We start from the raw sequence: 20894 nt of genomic DNA on the forward strand, positions 1-20894 counted from the left end.
ATGACATGGATATCATACCTCCACCCACGTGGCAGGCATTAAAGGATTATATAGGAGAGGGCAGGATGGATAGGGTTACTGGGGGGAAAATGTCTTACATACTTGCTCAGGGCAGGGAGAAGACCTGTTCTAAGAACCAACACACCTAGGGAATAGGGGAGGATCTACTAGAAGATCCTGAGGGGGTTGGGAAGCAATCTCTGTTCTGGACCAGACCTTGCCCGATCTACCTTAGAGGTCCCGCAGAGGTCATGTCATGGAGCCGTCTCTACTCCACACCTTCTTTAGTTTGTTTGTTTTTAATCCTCTCCCATCTCTCCTGTTTCAACTCCCTGGCCATCCCTAAAATAAGAAAAACCTCATGATCGAGTTACAAGTGAGTTGGCATTATTCTCCCTCCGGAGAAGTCATCTCCTTTATCAATAAGCAATACATCTCTCTTCCATTTGGGGGCAATAAAGGATCTTCAGGCTGGTACCTTAATTTAGTCACCACCTTTGTCCTCCTAAGTGTGTGTACGATACTGTTTTCCTCATATTAGAAATATGAAAATGGGCTCCAGTGAAAGAGATTTGGGGTAATTTGGGGAAGTAACAAATGTGGAGCTGGTTTTGAATCCTGCAGCATCTCCAAAACCGTAGCAGGAGTGGTATCCAGGGACTTGAGCCCTAATCCTCCACCCGAGGGTGCTGGGTCTGTTTTGTTAGATGAAGAATTCTATTTAAAATGTGCCCTGATTGTATGATTTCTTCTTTTTATGTTTCTCTCTGACCTTCACAGCTATCACATGCCCAGTCACAAAACCAAAAGCAGACCAAAGCATGAGCTTGACATAAATTTAAAACTTCTTGACAGCAAAGGCTCTATAAATAAAATTAAAAGGTGAAAGTCAAGGGGTATAAAAATATTTTAAATCTATCTACCCATTATATCATCCTTAAAATATAAAAAGGCCTTCCATATTTATAAGAATTAAATGCTACAAGAGAAAAATTAACAAAGACATATGAAAACAATTCATAAGAGAAGATGCACAAAAACCCAAAGGTCACATGCAAAGATTTTTATTTTCAATAATAGACAGTAATTATAAATTTAAACTATATATATCACACCAGAATAAATTATTTTTAACCTATCAGATTGCCAAAAATTATAACCTCTGTTTTGAATGAAGAGGCTGAAGAGCCAGAGTAGTGTAGGCCCATGGCAGCCCCAGGAGCCCTGGATTTCCATAATGGAGGTTGTTCACTCACACTCTTCCCCAAACCCTTCCCTCCATGGTGGTCTCTCTTTACCCATCCAGGGGCCCCTGTGCACCTCCCAAGTTTCACCTACAGGCCCACAACACCCCAACTTGGTCTCCTGGAATATGGGTTTCCTGGGCTCCATTCCATCCCCAGCTCAGTCCTCAGTGCTGCTCTCTCTATTCTGACCAAGTTTGAGGTACCTGCCCTGCAACTGCAAAGTGCAAATTCAACCCACTGTTGATTTGTACTTCTCCTACCTGGAGCCTCCCTTATGGAGACAAGATATTCCCAATGCCTTCTTGGGATACTTAGCCCAAGGATTTCAGCCTTTCAAGCCCCACCACCCCTTACTCCATGAACCCCACCCAAGCTGCCAACCCTAGGTACCTGTGGCCCCCATGGACATCTCTTCTCCATCAGAAAAGACTTTCCCAGGTAGAAATCCCCCTTCTCCCCTTGGGGGCAGGCCATAGACCCTGAGCTTCACAGGAGAGAAAAGTAGCCTAAGAAACTTGCACAGACTCCACTTACAAATCCTGTGATTATTAGGGGTTTTTAATTTTTTATTGGGATATAATATAAGATTTGGAAACAGCCTGAATGCCCTTCAGCAGATGAATGAATTAGAAAACTGTGGTACATCTACATAATGTAATACTACGCTGTTGTAAAAAAGGAATTCTTACCATTTGCAACAGCAGAGATGAAACTGGAGAGCATTATGCTAAGTGAAATAAGCCAGTCGGAGAAAGATAAATACCACTGATCTCACTCATTTATGGATAATAAAGAACATTATAAACTGATGAACAAAAATAGACACAGAGGCAGAGCAGCATCGAACAGACTGTCAAACTACAGCAGGAAGGCTGGGAGGGTTTGGGGAGAGAGGTAAGAGATCAACCGAAGGACTTGTATGCATGCATATAAGCATAACCAATGAACACAAGATACTGGGGGGTAGGGGAGGCCAGTGGAAGGTCAATGGGGAAAAAAGAGAAACATATGTACTACTCTTTGTAATACTTTAAGCAATAAAATAAAATTTAAAACAACAACATAAAAAGAAAGCTCAGGAGATAGCACCAAAAGATAAAGCTATCCAGGCAGAATTGCTGAAATTAAACAAAAGATAAAGGAAAGGCACAGAAAGATAAAGAGAAAGCACATATGTGAAAATATTTGCTTAATAAGGAATTCAGTTATGCTTAAGTATTACACATTGATGTATAAAGACAATAAGAAAATTTAAGGGATTTTGTCTATTAATACATGATCCCTAAGGTGTTTCCTTTGATACTTCAGTTCCCCATTGTTTATAGTTTAGGAATACTGATAACAGTTCACTCTTAATAAAAGTGTTACAAAGTACAGTGAAGTTGGTCCCTCCCTCCATGGCTATCTGTATTTTTCACAAAGAATAATGGTGTTTAACTATTTTTAAACTAAAGATACATCTTGTTGAATAAACAAATGAAAGCTTTTAAAAAATGGAGTAGATGAAGCTGAGGGCTGAGGATCAAATCAGAGATTAGGATGACAAGGAGGCAAAAAAACACCCAATCAAAACAGCAAAAAGAAAAATGAATCCAGAAAAATGAGGATAGTGTAAGGAGCCTCTGGGACAACTTCAAGAGTACCAACATTCACATCAAGGGGGTGCCAGAAAGAGAAGAGAGAAAGCAGAAAATTGATAAAATAATAGCAGAAAAGTTCCCTAATTTGGTGAAGAAAATAGACATACAAACCCAGGAAGCTCAGAGAGTCCTAAACAAGATGAACCCAAAGAAGTCCACACCAAAACACATCATAATTAAAATGCAAAAAGGTTAAAGACAAAGGGTCAACCTTAAAAGCAGCAAGAGAAACACAGTTAGTTACCTATAAGGGAGCTCCCATAAGACTGTCAACTGATTTCTCAACAGAAACCTTGTAGGCCAGAAGGGATTGGCAAGAAATATTCAACGTAATACTAGTAAAAAGCAAGGATCTACAACCAAGATTACTCTACCCAGCAAAGCTATGATTTAGAATTGAAGTCAGATAAAGAGCTTCCAAGATAAGAAAAAGCCAAAGGAATTCATCACCACCAAACTTCTTGGGGAAAAAAAAAGATAAAAAATATAAACAGTAAAATGTTAATAAATACATATCTATCAACAGTTGAATCTTTAAAACAAAATAAATGAATAAGCAGAACAGAAACAGACTCATAGATGGAAAGAATATTTTGACAGTTGCCAACTGTGAGGGGTGAGGGGGTGGAAAAGGTGAAGGGATTAAGAAGTACAAATTGGTTGTTACAGAGTAGCCATGGGGATGTAAAGTACAATATAAGGAATATAGTCAATAATATTCTAATAACTATATATGGTTGTAGATGAGTGCTAGATTTATTGGGATGATTACCTAGAAGTTATGTAATGTCTAATCACTGGGGTGTATACTTGAAACTAATATAATAATGTATGTCAACTGTAATTGAAAAAATATATTTCAATGATTTAATTAAAAAATGTTAAGCATCCTAGCCAGTGTGGCTGTTGGTTGGAGCATTGTCCTGTACACCAAAAGGTGGCAAGTTCAATTCCCAGTCAGGGCACATACCCAGGCTGCAGGTTTGACCCCTGGTTGGGGCACGTACAAGAGCAATTGATCGATGCTTCTCTCTCACATAGCTGTTTCTCTCTCTCCCTTCCTCTCTCTAAAATCAATTTTTGAAAAAATACTCTCAGGTGAGGATTTAAATTTTTTTTTAATATTAAGCCAACCTTGAAACCACCTTCACAGAAATATCTATGATATTTGACCAAATGTCTGGACATGATGGTCCAGCAAAATTGACACACAAGCCCTAGACTGTTTGGCTCAGTGGGTAGAGCATTGGCCTGCAGACTGAAGGGTCTGAGGTTCGATTCCAGTCAAGGGCACATACCTAGGTTGAGGGCTTGATCCCCAGTGGGGGCCGTGCAGGAGGCAGCTAATCAATGATTCTCTCTCATTATTGATGTTTCTATCTCTCTCTCCCTCTCCCTTCCTCTCTGAAGTCAATAAAAATATTTTTAAAACAATTGACACATAAAAGTAACCAACACACTTCCACCTCTGCCTCTATGAGGTCCCCTGGGATCTCCTTCTCATTGTCTCTGCAAGGGTGGGCTGACCCTCAGCTCTCCCCTGGCCTAGTCTACCCAAAGAACTCCTCCTTCCTGGACCTTTCTATTTTCAGGCAGGTGGATCCCATTACTTTGGCAGCTCCCAGAAATATATTCTCCCCTCTCAATAACATCAAGGGCTGCGGGCTCTGACCAGAGGGTAGGAGTGGTCCTCCCACCCCCTCCTCCTGTGACTTCCTCCCCCGCACCATGGCCAGTTTGCACCAGGCAGGAAGTAAGCCCTAGAGAGGAGCCTGTTACCTTGCTTTTCTTCTAGAGGCCTACACCAAGTGAAGTGATAGTATTGTTCTACTTACTTATTTTCTCTCTCCCACCAAAATAACAGCTCCATTAGGGCAGGGACTTAATCCCCAGGATCTAGCCCAGCACCTGGCACAGAGAGGGACTAAGAGTATTTGCTGATTGAACAAAAAAATTACTTAACTTCTCCTTTGTTCAGTGCATGCTGTGCCAAACTGTGCACATAAGCTAGATGGCAATTTACAGTTTCTAAGCAGCTCCACACACATGCCGAATGCCGTCATTTCTCTCTCCTTGGCAGCTAGACCCTCCCCTGAGGACAAAAATTATCTCCCTTTCTCTCTCCTGAAGTCTGTGCACACTGGAGTGTCCCAAGGCACTGGATCCCTGTCAGTCCCTGGAAGAATGTGAGCTGTCAGTGAGGAGATGGCTGGGGTCTAGTTATAGAAAAGAGACCAGACGTGCAGGAGGGTGCAAGAGCTGCTATCTCGGTTCAGCCCCAAAGACTCGTGCAGTTTCTTTTACCCACTTGGAATTAAGGAGGGGCTGTAAGCAAGATTACATGAAGGTGGGGTTGGATTACAGGATAGTTAACAAGATTATGTGTTCTCACCCTAGCCGGTTTGGCTCAGACCTGCGAACAGAAGGGTCCTGGGTTCGATTCCAGTCAAGGGCACATGCAGGGTTCTGGGCTCAATCTCCAGTAGGGGGCATGCAGGAGGCAGCTGACCAATGATTCTCTCTCATTATTGATGTTTCTCTCTCTCTCTCTCTCCCCTCCCTTCCTCTCTGAAAAATCAATAAAAATATACTTTAAATGCAGCCTTCTTTTTAAAAAAATTATGTGCTCTTTCTGTGAGTGGTTATACTTTCAAGGGCTCTGGAAAAAAAAAAAGCATTTCAAAGGTGTATCAACCAAGGTGCACCGAAACAGTGGGCAGGTCTTGCTTCAGGCAAAGATAAACCTTTCTCTAGAAAGTTATATGCCTGGGGTGTGATTACACGCAGTTGGGAATTTATAGTCCGATCACCCTTTGAGGTTACTTTTGGTCACTGGACTTTTCATATTTATTGTAGAGCCCCATTTTTTTTTTTTTATCCACAAATTCCTTCTTCTTTTCTTTTTTTTCCTTCACTCTGGCTCTGGTCCGGAAAGATAACACCATCATCTGTATCTCCCAGGCCGTTGCTAAGGGGTTAACCTCTGGAATTTAGAGTAACATTTTACTTCAGGCTAGAAAAAAAACCTCACCAGCCCCTGGCCTGAATGAACAATTGTGCCCTGACAGGATCTGTCCCGAATGTAGCGGGTTATCATTCTCCTTGGACCTACGAATGACTAGATTGCACTGATGAGCAATGCCTTTTAGATTATTTGTGTCCTTACCTGTTCTAGAAAAAAAGCAAGGAGGCTTTCCATGATTCGGGGTTTGCCCATTTTGGCAGGGCCTTGTTTCCCTGGTTAGGAAATGATACAAGCTGCATGGCAGCCTGAGAGGTCATCTCGGTCTCTCCCCTCGAAGTTACAAGTTGGGCAGCTTATAATTCAACAGAGGATTCCCTGCTGAAAAAAAAAAGAGGATTCCCTGCTGAACACACAAACACCTCTGATCCACATGTTGAATCATCTGAAGGTGGGCAAGTCAGAGCAAGCTGGGGAGGAGGAAATGGAGAAGAACAGAGACAGGGGCCACAGGTGAAGCCAGGAGCTCATTGTGGGACATGGGAGCAGGGAGAAATCATGTGACAGTGAACACACTCTGCAGGCCTGAGGAGCAGATGGATATAAGCAACATTCCTGCCTAAGCGGTCAGCACATACTGTGGCTGAACCCAGGGACAGGGACAGAGATGGAGCACGGTGATGGGACAGCTGTGGTCTGGCAGCTGCCATTACCAGGCAGAAAACAAATCACAGATGCCTAGCCTTCTCCCCTCACCCTCCTGGAGCTCACAGTGGGCCCAAACAGGAGCTGGGGCAGTCAGTCTGAGGTTACAGAGCACCCTTTGCAGCCCTGAGACTGGGGAAGCGGAGTGTTTCCTGAGTAACGGGTACACACTGTGACTTATCCCAGTGGCAAGGGGTGGAAATACAGAGGTGTGGCCGCTGAGATCCGGCTGGGAGGCTAATAAAACCACGAGCCCGCCTCTCCCAGCACAGGATCTCCGACCCATTGAAGTGGAACCCAGTGGAGGCACCTAGGACACCTCAACAGGATAGCACTGCTGGCGGCATCTAGTTGCAAGAGGCAGTGCTGGGATTTCCTGGGCCTGGAACCCTATCGCCCACCACATTCCCGCACAGGGGTGGTGCCGAGTCCAAGGATACCTTGTCAAGGAGAGGATGCCAACATTCCCAGCGAATACAGGGCGTTTTCCATGCTGAGACCACACCAAAGCCTCAGCAGTGCAAGAAAAAGAAAATAAAAACTGGCTCTTCACTGCCACCTACTGGACAACAAAAGACCTCTCCTTATCAACCTGCCAAATACTGAAAGCTAAACGCTTGTAAAAAGCAGATTTTCCATTCCCACAATGGTCCAGGCAGAGAAATAATTCATCGAGTATCATGAATAACCAAGGTAACAAAATACCTCAGATAGCAAGTGAAAAATCTCCATAAAATAAACTTAAAGACATGGACATACTGTATGTGATTTAAATGACAGGACTCAATAGTGCAGTTCTGAAAAAACTCAGCAAGATACAAGAAAACTCATAAAGGCAGTTAACACATTGCATATCACATAGAAATCTCTAAGACATACGCCAGGGACCGCATGTTTTTGGGCAAACTGCACGTTATTTAAATCATCATAATGCACTTTAGGTGTTGTTTTTCAATAATTATAACATTTTTATTTACAAAAACAATTAAACAATTAAAGTTCTTAGTACTTTTTTAACGTATGGTACTGCATAAAACATTTTCCTCTATGAAGAGGGACCAAACAAAATTTACATAAGTATCTAGATTCGCTCCTTTTTCCATGGGCGTGAAAAATGAGAACACTCGTGAGCGGTCCTTAACAGATGGAGCGTGAAACACGAGAAAACTCTTGAGCGGTACGAAATGTGTTAAGTAAGTTCAGAAATAAAATCAATGAACAATAAGAGTATTTTATGAAAGAGGCTAAAATTATTTTTTTTAAACCAAACAGAAATTCTGGAACTAAAGAACTCAATAAAAGAGATGAAGAATGAACTAGAGTCTAGGAAATAGAGCTGGCCAGATGAAGAAAAGAATGAGTGATATCAAAGATAGAAACCTGAATACAATGCAGATGGCAGAAGAGAGGGATTTGAAAGTTAAAAAAAAAACACAAAACTCTACAAGAACTATCTGACTCCATTGGAAAGAGCAATCTTATATAATAAAGAGGTGATATGCAAATTAACCCTCACACCCTCACAATATGGCTGCCTAAGACCAGGCTGGCAGGAGGGTTAGTGTGGGCTGACCAAACGACTAAACAGAAGGCTGCATAGGGCAACCAGGTTGGCAGAGGGGTTAGTGAGGGATGACCAAATGACTTAATAGCAGGCTGCATGGGGCAACCAGGCTGGTGGGGGGGGGGGGGCGCATGAGGGGTAACCAGGCCAGCAGGGGGGGCAGTTGGGGGCAACCAGGCTGGCAGGGAGGGGGCAGTTAGGAGCGAGCAGGCAGGCAGGTGAGCAATTAGGAGCCAGGGGTCCAGGATTGTGAGAGGGATCAGGTCTTAACTGGCAGTCAGACATCCCCCAAGGGGTCCTGGATTGGAGAGGGTGCAAGCTGGGCTGAGGGGACCCCCCCACACACACACACATGCATGAATTTCATGCACCGGGCCTCTAGTATAAGAATAATAGGCATATCAGAAGGAAAAGAGAGGGACAGCTTATTCTAACAAATAGTCAATAAGAAGTTTCAAAAACCTATGGAAAGAATTGAAGCCTCTCAACCAAGAAGCAAACAGAACATCTAATTATTTCAATCCAAAGAGACCTTCTCTAAGGAACATTATATTAAAACAGTCAATAATTAATGACAAAAAATTAATGACAAAGAAAAAATTATCAAGGTAGCCAGGGAAAACAATATGGTAATCTATAAAAAAAATCCCAATTTTTTCAGCAGAAACTTTACAAGCTAGAAGAGAAAGGAACCCAATATTCAAACTATTGAAAGAGGGAAATCATCAGTCAAAACCAATATATCCAGCACAGTTATCCTTTAGATAGGAAGGAGAAATAAAGAGTTTTCCAGACATACAAAAACTGAGAGAATTTGTCATAACAAGCCCTGCATAACAGGAAATACTAAAGGATGTTATTCTACCTGAAACAAAAATACACAAAGATACAAAACTATGAGTAGGATGACTCACAGACAGAAGGAGGAAATTGTAGCCCTAGTTCAGAATAGGGTACTATACACTTAAATATCACATAAAAGTTAAAGGAAGTAAAAAACAAAATTTTTAATGGAAGACAATAGCCTGGCCAGTGTGGCTCAGTGTTTGAGCACCAACCCATGAACCAGGAGGTCACTGTTCGAATCCCGGTCAGGCCAAATCCTCTGGTTTCAGGCTTGATCCCCAGTGGGGGCATGCAGTAGACAGCCAATCAATGATTCTCTCTCATCATTGATGTTTCTATCGCTCTCTCCCTCTCCCTTCCTCTCTCTGAAATCAATTTACTAAAACATATTAAAAAAGAATAAAAGACAATAGTTACTGCAATTTGGAAATGAACCTAGCATTAAAAAGATCATTTGTGACAACAAAAACATAAAAAGGGAGGGGTAAGGTCTGAATTTGCACAGGTGAATAAAATGGCAATCAGAAGAGAAAGGAGATATATATATGAAACATATATATATATATATATATATATATATATATATATATATATATATGAAACATCTTTTTACATAAACCTAAGGGTAACCACACACACACACACACACACACACACACACACACACACACAAACTAGAACTGAGACACATAACATAAAAAAGAGGAAACAGAAGAAAAATCATAAACTACCACCAAACTAAAATAACACATATACAAAGAAAAAGAAACAATGGAAACACAGAGCTGCCAGAAAAGAAAAGATAAAAATCCTGATAGAAGCCTTGGTCAGTGTTCCTCAGTGGTTAGAGCATTGGCCCATGCTTGGAAGAGTCCCAAATTCAATTCCCAGTCAAAGACAGGTACCTGGGTTGCAGGTTTGATCCCCTGCCTCAGGAGCCAATTAATCAATGTGTCTCTCTCACATCCATGTTTCTCTCTCTCTCACCATCCCTCTCACCCTCCACTTTCTCTAAAAATCAATGGGGGGAAAATCCTCAGTGAAGATTTTTTTTTTCAGGTTTTTTTTAATTTCAAGAAAAACAACTTTAAATATAATAATGTTACATGCAATAAACACTAATACCTCAAGAAAAACTATTTTAAATACGATAATGTTACATGCAATAAACACCAATTATTCAAGAAAAATGATCTTACGTATAATAATATTACATGCAATAAACATTAATATTTAAAGAATAAAAGGATTTTAAGTATAATAATATTACCAAAACTGTGCTTACATAGTATGATATCACAAAAGATGTAGGAAATATTAAAAATATGCAAATAACAGGATTACTTCTATTATATTCTAGAATATTTTTTCCCTCTGGCTCTATTTTTGTTCATTATATTCCACAAATGAGTGAGATCATATGATATTTATCTTTCTCCAACTTGCTTATTTCGCTTAGCATGATGCTTTTAAACTCTATTTTGTCAAATATGAGTATTGTTCCTCCAGCTTTTTGTTTTTTCTTTTCCATTTGCATGGAAATTTTTTTCTATCCCTTTACTTTCATCCTGTGTGTCTTCTGTTTTGAGGTGGGTCTCTTGTAGACAGCATATAGTTGGGTCATGTTTTTGTATCCATGTACCTACTCTATGCCTTTTGATTGGAGCATTTAATCCATTTACATTTAGGTTTATTATTGAGAGGTACTTATTTACAACCATTTTAACTCTGTATGGCTAGGTTTCTTTCTTTGTTTCTTCTCAGCAATCCCTTTAGCATTTCTTGTATTGCTGGCTTGTTGGTGATGAACTTCTTTAGCCTTTATTTTTTGTCTGGGAAGCTCTTTATTTGACCATCTATTTTGAATGATAGCCTTGCTGGATATAGTAACCTTAGTCTCAGATCCTTGCTTTCCATTACCTTGAGTACTTCATGCCATTCCCTTCTGTCTGGAGTTTCTGATGAGAAATCAGGTGTCAGCCTTATGGGAACTCCTTAGTAGGTAACAGTTTTCTTTTTTCTTGCTGCCTTTAAGATTTTCTCTTTGTCTTTAATTTTTGGCATTTTAATTATGATGTGTCTGGGCATGACTCTGTATGGGTTCTTCTTGTTTGTGGTCCTCTGTGCCTCCTGAACTTGTGTGACTTTCCTTTACCAGGTTAGGTAAGTTTTCTACCATTATTTCTTCTAACACCTTCTCTATTTCTTTCTCCATTTTTGCCTCTTCTGGCACACCTAATATTGTTATATTTCTAATATTGTTATATTTCACATTGTCCCACAGCTCCCTTAGGCTGTCCTCCTGTTTTTTAATTTTTTTTTCTTTTTGGTTCTCTAATTGAGTGATATTTTCAACTCTGTCTTCTAATTCACTGATTCAATCCTCAACTTCCCATAATCTGCTATGTATTCCTTCCAATGTGTTCTTTATTTGTGTTATGTCATTCTTTATCTCAGACTGTTCTTTATTCATAGTTACGATATCTTTTTTGATACTGTTGAGCATTTTTAACATCATTACTCTGAACTTTGTTTCAGATAAATTTCTCATCTCTGCTTCATTTATCTCTTCTTCTAGAGAATTTGCTAGTTCTTTCATTTGGGGGTTGTTTCTTTGTTTCCTCATTTTGGTTGTCTGTTGGGTTTGTGGCTATGTTTTAGGGAGATCCTCTACACCTCTCAATCTCAAGTGGAGGACAGTGTTAAAGGCTGTTTCTGATTAATTGGGTCAAGCAAAGACCCAAAGCCTCCGGAGACCACCTCTGTCTACAGAGTAATACAGTGAGTGGTTCTCAACCTTGGCTGCACATTAGAATCACCTGGGAATCTTGTTAAAATCCTGATTTCTGGGCCTCATCCTCCAGAAATTCTGTTTCTTTGTTACTAGTGATGAGGCCCAGAAATCAGGATTTTAACAAGATTCCCAGGTGATTCTAATGTGCAGCCAAGGTTGAGAACCACTGGAGTAATAGGATTCTGACTTGAATTGTCCCCAGTCAATTGTCCTCAGGTGTAGGGGAGTTTTTTCAACAGGGTGGGGCAGTTGCTTCTGCCTGGAGGCTAATTGCTACTTTTAATCTCTTAAGTGTCCTCAGGGCAAGGTGTTATCCAATGCGGTGTGTTGACTGTTTTCCCCCCAGACAAGGCAGATGTCTATGTGGGAAAGATGTCCTCCATTGCTTGAGAAAATGACTCGGCCCAGGAAATTTGGGGGTGTCTGCCTTCTGAGCTCTATCCGCCAAGCCCCAGTCCTGGGTTCTACTCTCATAACTCCAGTCCACTTCACCCTCCCTCTGCCAGAGCACGAGGTGGGTGGCTCTGCAGGGAATTTTTATGCATTGACCCTTCAAGAGGGTGCCCAAACTTTCAGCTGCAACTCCCTGGCAGACAGCACCCCTCTGCTTTTCATAGCTAGATGCTATGTGGGTACTCCCCTCAGTTTGGTGCTCTCTGCTGGGGATCCCAGCTTCGGGATAAGATTCCAGAGTTTTCAGTGGAACCCCCACCCCACCCCCACAGCTGAGATATCTCTCGGGGACTTCCGTTGCTATCTGTGGATGCCGGGAAAGCCCTTTCACGCCTCCACCCCTCTTACCAGTCTGTATGCCATCTCCACCTTTGGTCCTTGGGTATCAAGGTTCTCTCCTGTGGGTTTTCCATTGATTACTCAGGAAGCCTTTTCATATTTCAGTTGTAATTTCAGCTTGTTCCTGGGAGCATGTCCATGAAGCATCCTCCTACTCTGCCACCATATTTAATCTCCTCCTCAGTGAAGATTTTTTAAAAAAATAAAAATAGTAATAGGAAATTCTTATACATCAATAATTTAATCACCATAGATGTCAATGGATTGAACTCATCAATAAAAAGTCACAGAGTAGCAGATGGATAATAAATTTTAAAAACCCAACTATATGACTCCTTTAGGAGATACAGCTCAGCCTCAAAGACAAATATAGACACAAAGTGAAAGGGTGAAAAGTGATTCCCCAAGCAAATGGCATCCAGAGAAAAGCAGATGTAGCCATACTTATATCTGACAAAATAGATTTCAAGATAAAAGGGTAACAAGAGAAAAGGTGGACATTTTATAATTATCAAAAGAACAATACATCAAAAAGACATAACATTTATCAATTATATGCACCCAATCTGTGAAGACCAAAATATATAAAGCAGCTGCTAATAACTAAAGGGAGAAACTCACCAAACTCATAATTATAGTAGACGGAACCTAAATACCCCATTGACAGCTAAGGATAGATCATCCAAAAAAATTAATAAAGAAATATTGGCTTTAAATAACACATAAGAACAAATGGACATAATCAACATTCACAGAGCCTTTCAATGCAAAACAGCAAATTACCCATTCTTCTCTAGTGCACACGGAACATTCTCAAAGATAGACCATATGTTGGGTCACAAAACTAGCCTCAACTCCAATGCTTTGAAATTGGAGATCAACTGCAAAAGGAAAGTAAGAAAAAAACACAAAAATATGGAGATTAAACAATATGCTACTAAACGATGACTGGCTTAAAGAAAAAATAAAGGAGAGATCAAAAGATAGATGAAGATATGGGAATGATAATACAACATGTCAAAACTTTTGGCATGCAGCAAAAGCAGTAATAAGAGGGAAGTTCATATCATTATAGGAAACAAAAGAAATCCCAAGTAAACAACCTAACATTTCACCTTAATGAACTAGAAAAAGAACAAATGCAGCCCAAAGTCAGCAGAAAGAAACTAACTATAAATATCAGAGCAGAATTAACAAAATAAGGAACAAAAAGACAATAGAAAGAAATAATGCAACAAAGAGCTAGTTCTTTGAAAAGATAAATAAAATTGACAAATCTCTGGCTAGACTTACTAAGGAAAAAAGAGAAAAGATTCAAACAAAATCAAAAACAAAAGAGAAGTTACAACAGACACCACAGAAATACAAAGGGTCATTCAAGAATACTATGAAAGACTATATGCCACCAAATTTAATAACCTAGAAGAAATGAACAGGTTCCTAGAAATATATAATCTCCCTAGACTGAATCCATGAAGAAAAGGAAAATTGAAATAGACTGGTCAATAGTAAGGAAATTGAAACAATCATCAAAAGCATCCCCCAAAGTAAAAGCCCAGGAGAGATGGCTTCAATAGTGAATTCTACTTAATATGCAAAGAAGATTTGACACCTATCTTCCTGAAACCCTCCCCTCGCAAAAACAACAAACAAACAAACAAAAAACTGAGGCAAGACTTCCTAACTCAATTTATGAGGTCCACATACCTTGCTACCAAAACCTGGCAAGGATAAAAGAGAGAGAGAGAGAGAGAGAGAGAGAGAGAGAGAGAGATTACGGAACAATATCTATGATTAATACAGATGCATAAATTCTAAACAAAATACTAGCAAATTGAATGCAACAGTATGTTAAAAAGATCTAGTGAGGTTTGTTCAGGTGGTACAAGGAGTCTCCAGCAAATCAATCAATCTGATATACCACATTAACAAAATGAAGGATAAAAATTATATGATCATGTCCATAGATGCAGAAAAAGTATTTGACGAGGAATATATACCAATGGGAATATGATCAGAATCCCCTCCTAACTCTTAGAGGCACTGCAGATCACATTGCCAGGGACATAGCTGCCCAGCAAAGATCCTGAGAATACCTGGCCACAGGTGTTTATAATAGAACTAGGGGCCCAGTGCATGAAGATTCATGCATGGCGGGTGGGTCCCTCAGCCCGACCTACACCCTCTCCAATCTGGAAGCCCTCAGGGAGCCCTCTCCAATCCAGGAGTTTCTATCTGTCTTTGCAATCATATTAACAAATTGTCTGAGACCCCTAACCCAGTTCCGTTTGTTGCTCACAGAATAATAGAGGCTTTTTTTTTTTCCTTTGCTTCCTTGGTGGAGATTTCCTGGAAGTTTTAGGATATCTTCCCTTTAATTTTTCCTAGACACCCTGATTTTACTTATACCTCTCACCTTTGCTTTCCCTCCATCCCCCACTGCAACAGTAACTTGCTCCAGGCTCTCTTTGCTCTAGTGCACTGGTTGGCAAACTCATTAGTCAATAGAGCCAAATATCACCAGTACAACAATTGAAATTTCTTTTGAAAGCCAAATTTTTTAAACTTAAACTATATAGGTAGGTACATTGTTATTAACTTAATTAGGGTACTCCTAAGCTGGCCTTTGCTAAAAACGTCCTCCATCTGATTGAGGTACGTTCGCTGAGGTCAACCCCTTCCAACTCTCCCATCCACACTCGTCTTGTATACTTGTTTCGTCTATCTCCTTTCGTTCATCCTCTCTATATGTCCAAACCATTGCAACATACCTTTCTCAATCCTTGACATTACGTCTTCTTTCACTCCACAATGTTCCCTAAAATTAACTTAATAATTTTACTTAAAGTTTTAAGTCTTAGTTAAACTATAGGTACATTGAAAAAACCTGATATCATACTTAATAACAATATTATTTATTGATAAAATTAAATTCCTTACAATTTACCTTAAAATATCCATAAAATTAAATCATGAAATGACTGACAAACACTAATGTGAACAATGGCCTTGCATCTCCTTGGAAAGTTTGGGTAAGTCAGGTTTGTATGTTGTTTTTAATTTTAGGCACGATTCCAGGTTCTCAATAAGATGACTTCTCAATTTACTCTTGATAAGGTTCATGCTTGAAAATGATTGTTCGCATAAATATGTAGAACCAAATAAGGAAAGAACAGCAAATGCTAGTTTTTTCAGTTGATTATATGAGTCAGGAATACTATTTCAGGTGTTAAAAATCGACATATCTTCCTTCTCCAGGCCTTTCAAAGCAGACCACTTGTGCTGTGAACTAAGTTCACATTTGTTTTTCTCCAATATTTCTATGTCAGCACAAAGACATTCAAATTTTGAGCTCCACAGTTCTTTCTTTTTTAAATCCAGCAATTGCATTTCAAAGTTGCCAATGTCAATATTAAAGGGAGAAAAATTTAATTCTGTTACAGTAGCATTGAGAGGTTTTTTTAACAAAGGCTAACGTCGCTTTGCTGTTTCTGAATTCCTGAAACCTGTTGAGAAAAGCTTCCCTCATATTTAAAAGTGTTGTTTTGAAATAGCAAATGTCAATATCAGAATTATTTTCTTGGCAATGTTTCAACAGGCTTGGAAAGTGAATCAAAGTTTCTCTTTCAAAATCTTGAGCAAAAAGAGATAATTTGTTTTCGAATGAAATAACTTCTTCTAACAGTGAAAAAACTGTGTTTCCTTTCCCCTGTAGTTTACGATTAAGCTGATTTAGATGAGACGTAATGTCTACCATGAAATAAAATTTTTGGATCCACTGATAGTTTGTTAGTTCTGGATAGTGAACACCCTTCTCAAGGAGAAATGCTTTAATTTCTGTTAATAAGGAAGTGAAGCGTTTCAAAACATTTCCTTTTGATAAACAATGTACCTTGTTATGCAGCAGATCTGCATACTCACTCTCCATTTCAACTAAAAATTCTTTAAATTGGCGATAATTAAGAGCTTTAGCTACAATGGAGTTGATAATCTTAATCACCGATTCCATAACTTTGCAAATTTCTTCTGGAAATGTCTGTGCACAAAGCACTTCTTGATGAATGATACAATGGTAAGTAAGTATCTCGTGATTAATTTTTTCTTTCAAAATAGCAACAAACCCGTTTCTTACGCTGGTCATACTTTTCGACCCGTCTGTTGAAATTGAGACAATTTTATCGAGTGGAATATGATGTTTTTCAATGCACTCAATTGCAGCATTTCCTATATCCTCTCCACGTGTTTGACCTTTGAGTGGCAATAATCCTAAAAGTTCTTCTTTAGGAACTGTAGATGAAATAAATCATACAGAAAGTGAAACTTGCGCTGTATCATTTATGTCACAAGACTCGTCAACTGCTATTGATAAAACTGAAACCAATTTAAGATCTTCGACTTGCTGGTTGGTTATATTCGAAGACATTTTGACTGTTCTATCTTTCACAGCTTTAGCAGACAATGGTAACTCTTTAAATTTTTTTAGAATATCTGCTTTGTTCTTAAAATCCCGAAATAGCTCTTCGGATGCATTTATAACACAACTTTTTATGTATTCGCCATCTGTATATGGTTTTCCTCTCTTAGCAATCTCTTGACTAACCTCAAAACTTGCAATATTAACATTGTTGGAAGATTGCACCCAGTAATTAAATACAGAACTTGATTTTTCTTGACTCTTCTGAAGTTCCTCAACTGCTTTCTTCCTTGCATCACCGACAGGATATTTAGTATTAAATGACACGTGTTTAGTTGTAAAGTGTCTCTCCAAATTTGATTTCTTGTTATGCACCAATTTTTCCTGACAAGTAAGACAGGTCGGAAGGCCATTTAAGTTTTGAATAAACGTGAAAGTCTCAGTCCATTCAACTTTAAATTCATGGTTTTCGTCTTCCATTTTTCTCTGCTTCTTCTTTGTAGCCATGTCAAACAGGGCACCTAAAAAAATGTTTCATTTTATAATAATAAAGCCACCAACACAAAAGAATTACAATTCTTAAATTGATTGCAAAAATACCTGTAGGATTTGCAGCTGGTTGGGAAAATACAGGTAACTTTATGCTTCGAGCAGGTACTTTTGTCACCTGTGTGCAATATGCGGACACGACTAACACTAACCACTGCACAATGAGACTGCTGACTGACTTGCTCACTCAACTCCTGCATGAATCGCACGCGCCTCCCCCGTGCTGTGTATCCTGAGTCCTGCCTGTGCCTCTCCCTGTCACCCGACCAACCGACACCCCCCACTTCCAAACCACCTCTTCAAAATAGACTCACCCAGGCCGAAAACCGACTTCTGCGCATGGGCCACGAAGTTTCAATCACACTGTAAGTTCACGCCTGCACATGGTATTTTGTGGAAGAGCCACACTCAAGGGGCCAAAGAGCCACAGGTGGCTCGCAAGCTGCAGTTTGCCGACCACTGCTCTAGTGTCTAGGACAGTGATGGCAAACCTTTTGAGATCGGTGTGTCAGCATTTTGAAAAACCCTAACTTACCTCTGGTGCCATGTCACATATAGAATTTTTTTGATATTTGCAGCCATAGTAAAAAAAGATATTTTTGGTATTTATTTTATATATTTAAATGCCATTTAACAAAGAAAAATCAACCAAAAAATGAGTTCACGTGTCACCTCTGATACGCATGTCATAGGTTCACCATCACTGGTCTAGGAGATCTGTCTGCCACCAGAACTACTATTCCCAGAATTCCTGGTGCTCCCCGCACCCTTGGTTTTCCCCTCCTGCTCTGTCTCCATCCCACAGCCTTCCACTCTTCCAAGTCCTCCGAGCCACCAGCTCTCCCTCTTTGCTCTCCGTCTGGCGGCTTGGGGAGCCAAGTTCCCCAAGCTGCTCCATTCTCCACTGGCTTTCCTGCTCTGCTCTCTGTAGGGTGCCTGTGTATGCAAATTAATCTGCCATCTTTGTCAGGTTAATTTGCATACTCACTCCTGATTGGCTGGTGAGCATAGCAGAGGGACAGTTGATTTACATGTTTCTCTTTTATTATATAACGTAGCACTTGATTATCTTTAGTTGAGCTAGAAGGTGTTTGTGCTGTGGCCAACACTGCCTGATGTACCTGGATCAACACTTTGGTTACATAAGATCATTGAACAGTCATTTGGTTTAAAAGGATGCCTCCTTTAACAGGATTTTTTTGTTGTTGTTGTTTATTTGGGTCTTGGGAACTTGGGCTCCAAAGTGCACTCCAACATTGGGAATCATCCTGCCTTATAGAGTAAAACCTCAATATAACGGACTAATTTGGGTGAGGGGGTGTCCATTAAAGCCAAAAGTCCATTATATAATAAAGTAGGCTTTCTGAATGCATATGTTTAAAAATTGACAAATTAGTTAGTTTTTCTGTTTTACTTATGTATATATGTTTGTATAATTAAAATTAAATATGTATAAAAAGTTTAATTCCCCAGAAAAATTTTCTATATGTATTACAATAAATTGACATTTATACTGAATAGGTTTAGTAAACCTATGCTTTCACCAGGCACCGAGAGCAAACAAATGCACACGGCTAGGGCGTGGCTTAGCACACATCAGAACAAGCATTAAAACTGCTACAGAAAGTCATGCCAGTAGACAACAGAACCAATAACCAAGCATGATGCGATGTGATCATGTGTTAATCGTTTGCCAAACATTGTTTATAAGCAGCGTGAGAGCTTTATGAGATCACTTAGGAAGAAATGAAAGAGAAATTAGAGGAAAGAAAACTCATAAAATTGTCAGAAATTATGAGAGTTGGACAGGAATTGGTTAATGGACATGCTACTAAACTTGGAACTGATATTTGGATCTGTATGAACAGGTGATAGTGCAGCCCTAGACTACGGGCAGGATGACTTGGCTTGGCTTTGCTAAGGAATTGGGAAGACAGTTCTCTGGCAGTCACAGAGTCAAACACTGCCTGGCATGAGATTTGAAGCCATGGAAAGATACGATGATGCTGTATAGCTGCATGATCAAATCTTGCATGAAGGTCCAACTAACACTGCACCTGAAAAACATAAGGTTGCCACTCTAAAAGCCCAGAGCAAGTGTGGAGGCCATTCGGGAACTGAATTAGTGTCTAGAACAATTTGTTGGAGACCAAGAAGCCTGGCCTGGATGTGCAGGGCTTCATATCAATGCACATCACCCGCTAAAGCAGCCTTTTCCTCGGAGAGGTTTATGCTGACTAATCTACCCAACCATGTACACTGTCAGCAGTACGCTGAGGTGAAACACACCAAAGGTAGACTTGAACTTTCAAGAAAGTGTTCTGCACAGGCATTGACACTGAGCAGCAGCAATATGAGAGCTTTGTTTGGACTTTACATATGAGCAAGTCATATTGCTTCTAATCCAAACCAAGTAAAAAAAAAAAAAAAGGACACCATGAAATATGCTAGTTGGGCAGCTAGTCAAATAAACAGCTTATCAGTTTGCAAGCTGAAGGAAGAAGGAAACCACATGTTCTCTAAAGGTAGTTGAAGACATGTTGGAAACACGGCAGATTGCCCAGGCTTAAGGTTTCCAAACCTCTCACATGTTACCTTTCACAATTGAACTTATTGGCCTGTATCTTATTTACTGAATGCCCAGTGATATTTATATATTAATTTCCTGTTCAAGCAGTTGTAAATAATGTGTTTATATGAACCTAAAAATGCTTTTATTGCTAAGCAGCAAGATAGGGGAAGTCCATGGAAGAAAGATTTAAGATGAGTCTTATGAATTATACATCATTCTCTTCAGATTGCACACATATAACTGCTTTTGAACTAAAATCTCATGTAGAAATAACCTCGTTTCGTTAAACAAGTCATAATAATTTATTTTAAAATATTAATTAATTAATTAATTAATGTGCAGTCATGTGACAGGTAAAACAAGGCAAAAATCATTAATTTATAACAGTTGGAATAAGTTGAATTTATTAATTCAGATGGCTAAGCCTTTAATTTTTAGAGAAGCCCATGAAACAGGTAGATTCAGAGCTGACAGTACTATTTTAATCTCTTAAGAATCTAGGTACCTTTAATTTATTACATAATTGCTTGGATATTGTGGTTTTGTTTTATACATTAGGATAAGGACAAATTTGTAAATCCCCTGTAACTCATAGTATGGCAACATCTGACCTAGTGGTGGAACCTATAAATTATACCATTTAGGGAAATGTTTCTCAAGTTCTCAGTGTTCTTGAGAATTACCTGAGGTGCTTTTTGATATGGAGACCCCTGGACTCCTTGTCCTTATGGCCAAGCCTGAGATAAATGGGACTGGGGTGGGGATGTGCTGCCCTCTAGTGGGCAGACCTGCAAGGGGCAGGCAAAGGG

The 20894-nt window shown here is 39.6% G+C and overlaps 1 pseudogene; it reads left to right on the forward strand.

Moving 5' to 3' along the window:
• The first annotated feature begins 19259 nt into the window (after positions 1 to 19259).
• On the forward strand, positions 19260 to 20083 carry LOC132217175 (ER membrane protein complex subunit 2-like; annotated as a pseudogene).
• Positions 20084 to 20894: the final 811 nt, after the last annotated feature.

The sequence above is a fragment of the Myotis daubentonii genome, chromosome 15, assembly GCF_963259705.1.
Source record: "Myotis daubentonii chromosome 15, mMyoDau2.1, whole genome shotgun sequence".
Classification (NCBI taxonomy): domain Eukaryota; kingdom Metazoa; phylum Chordata; class Mammalia; order Chiroptera; family Vespertilionidae; genus Myotis; species Myotis daubentonii.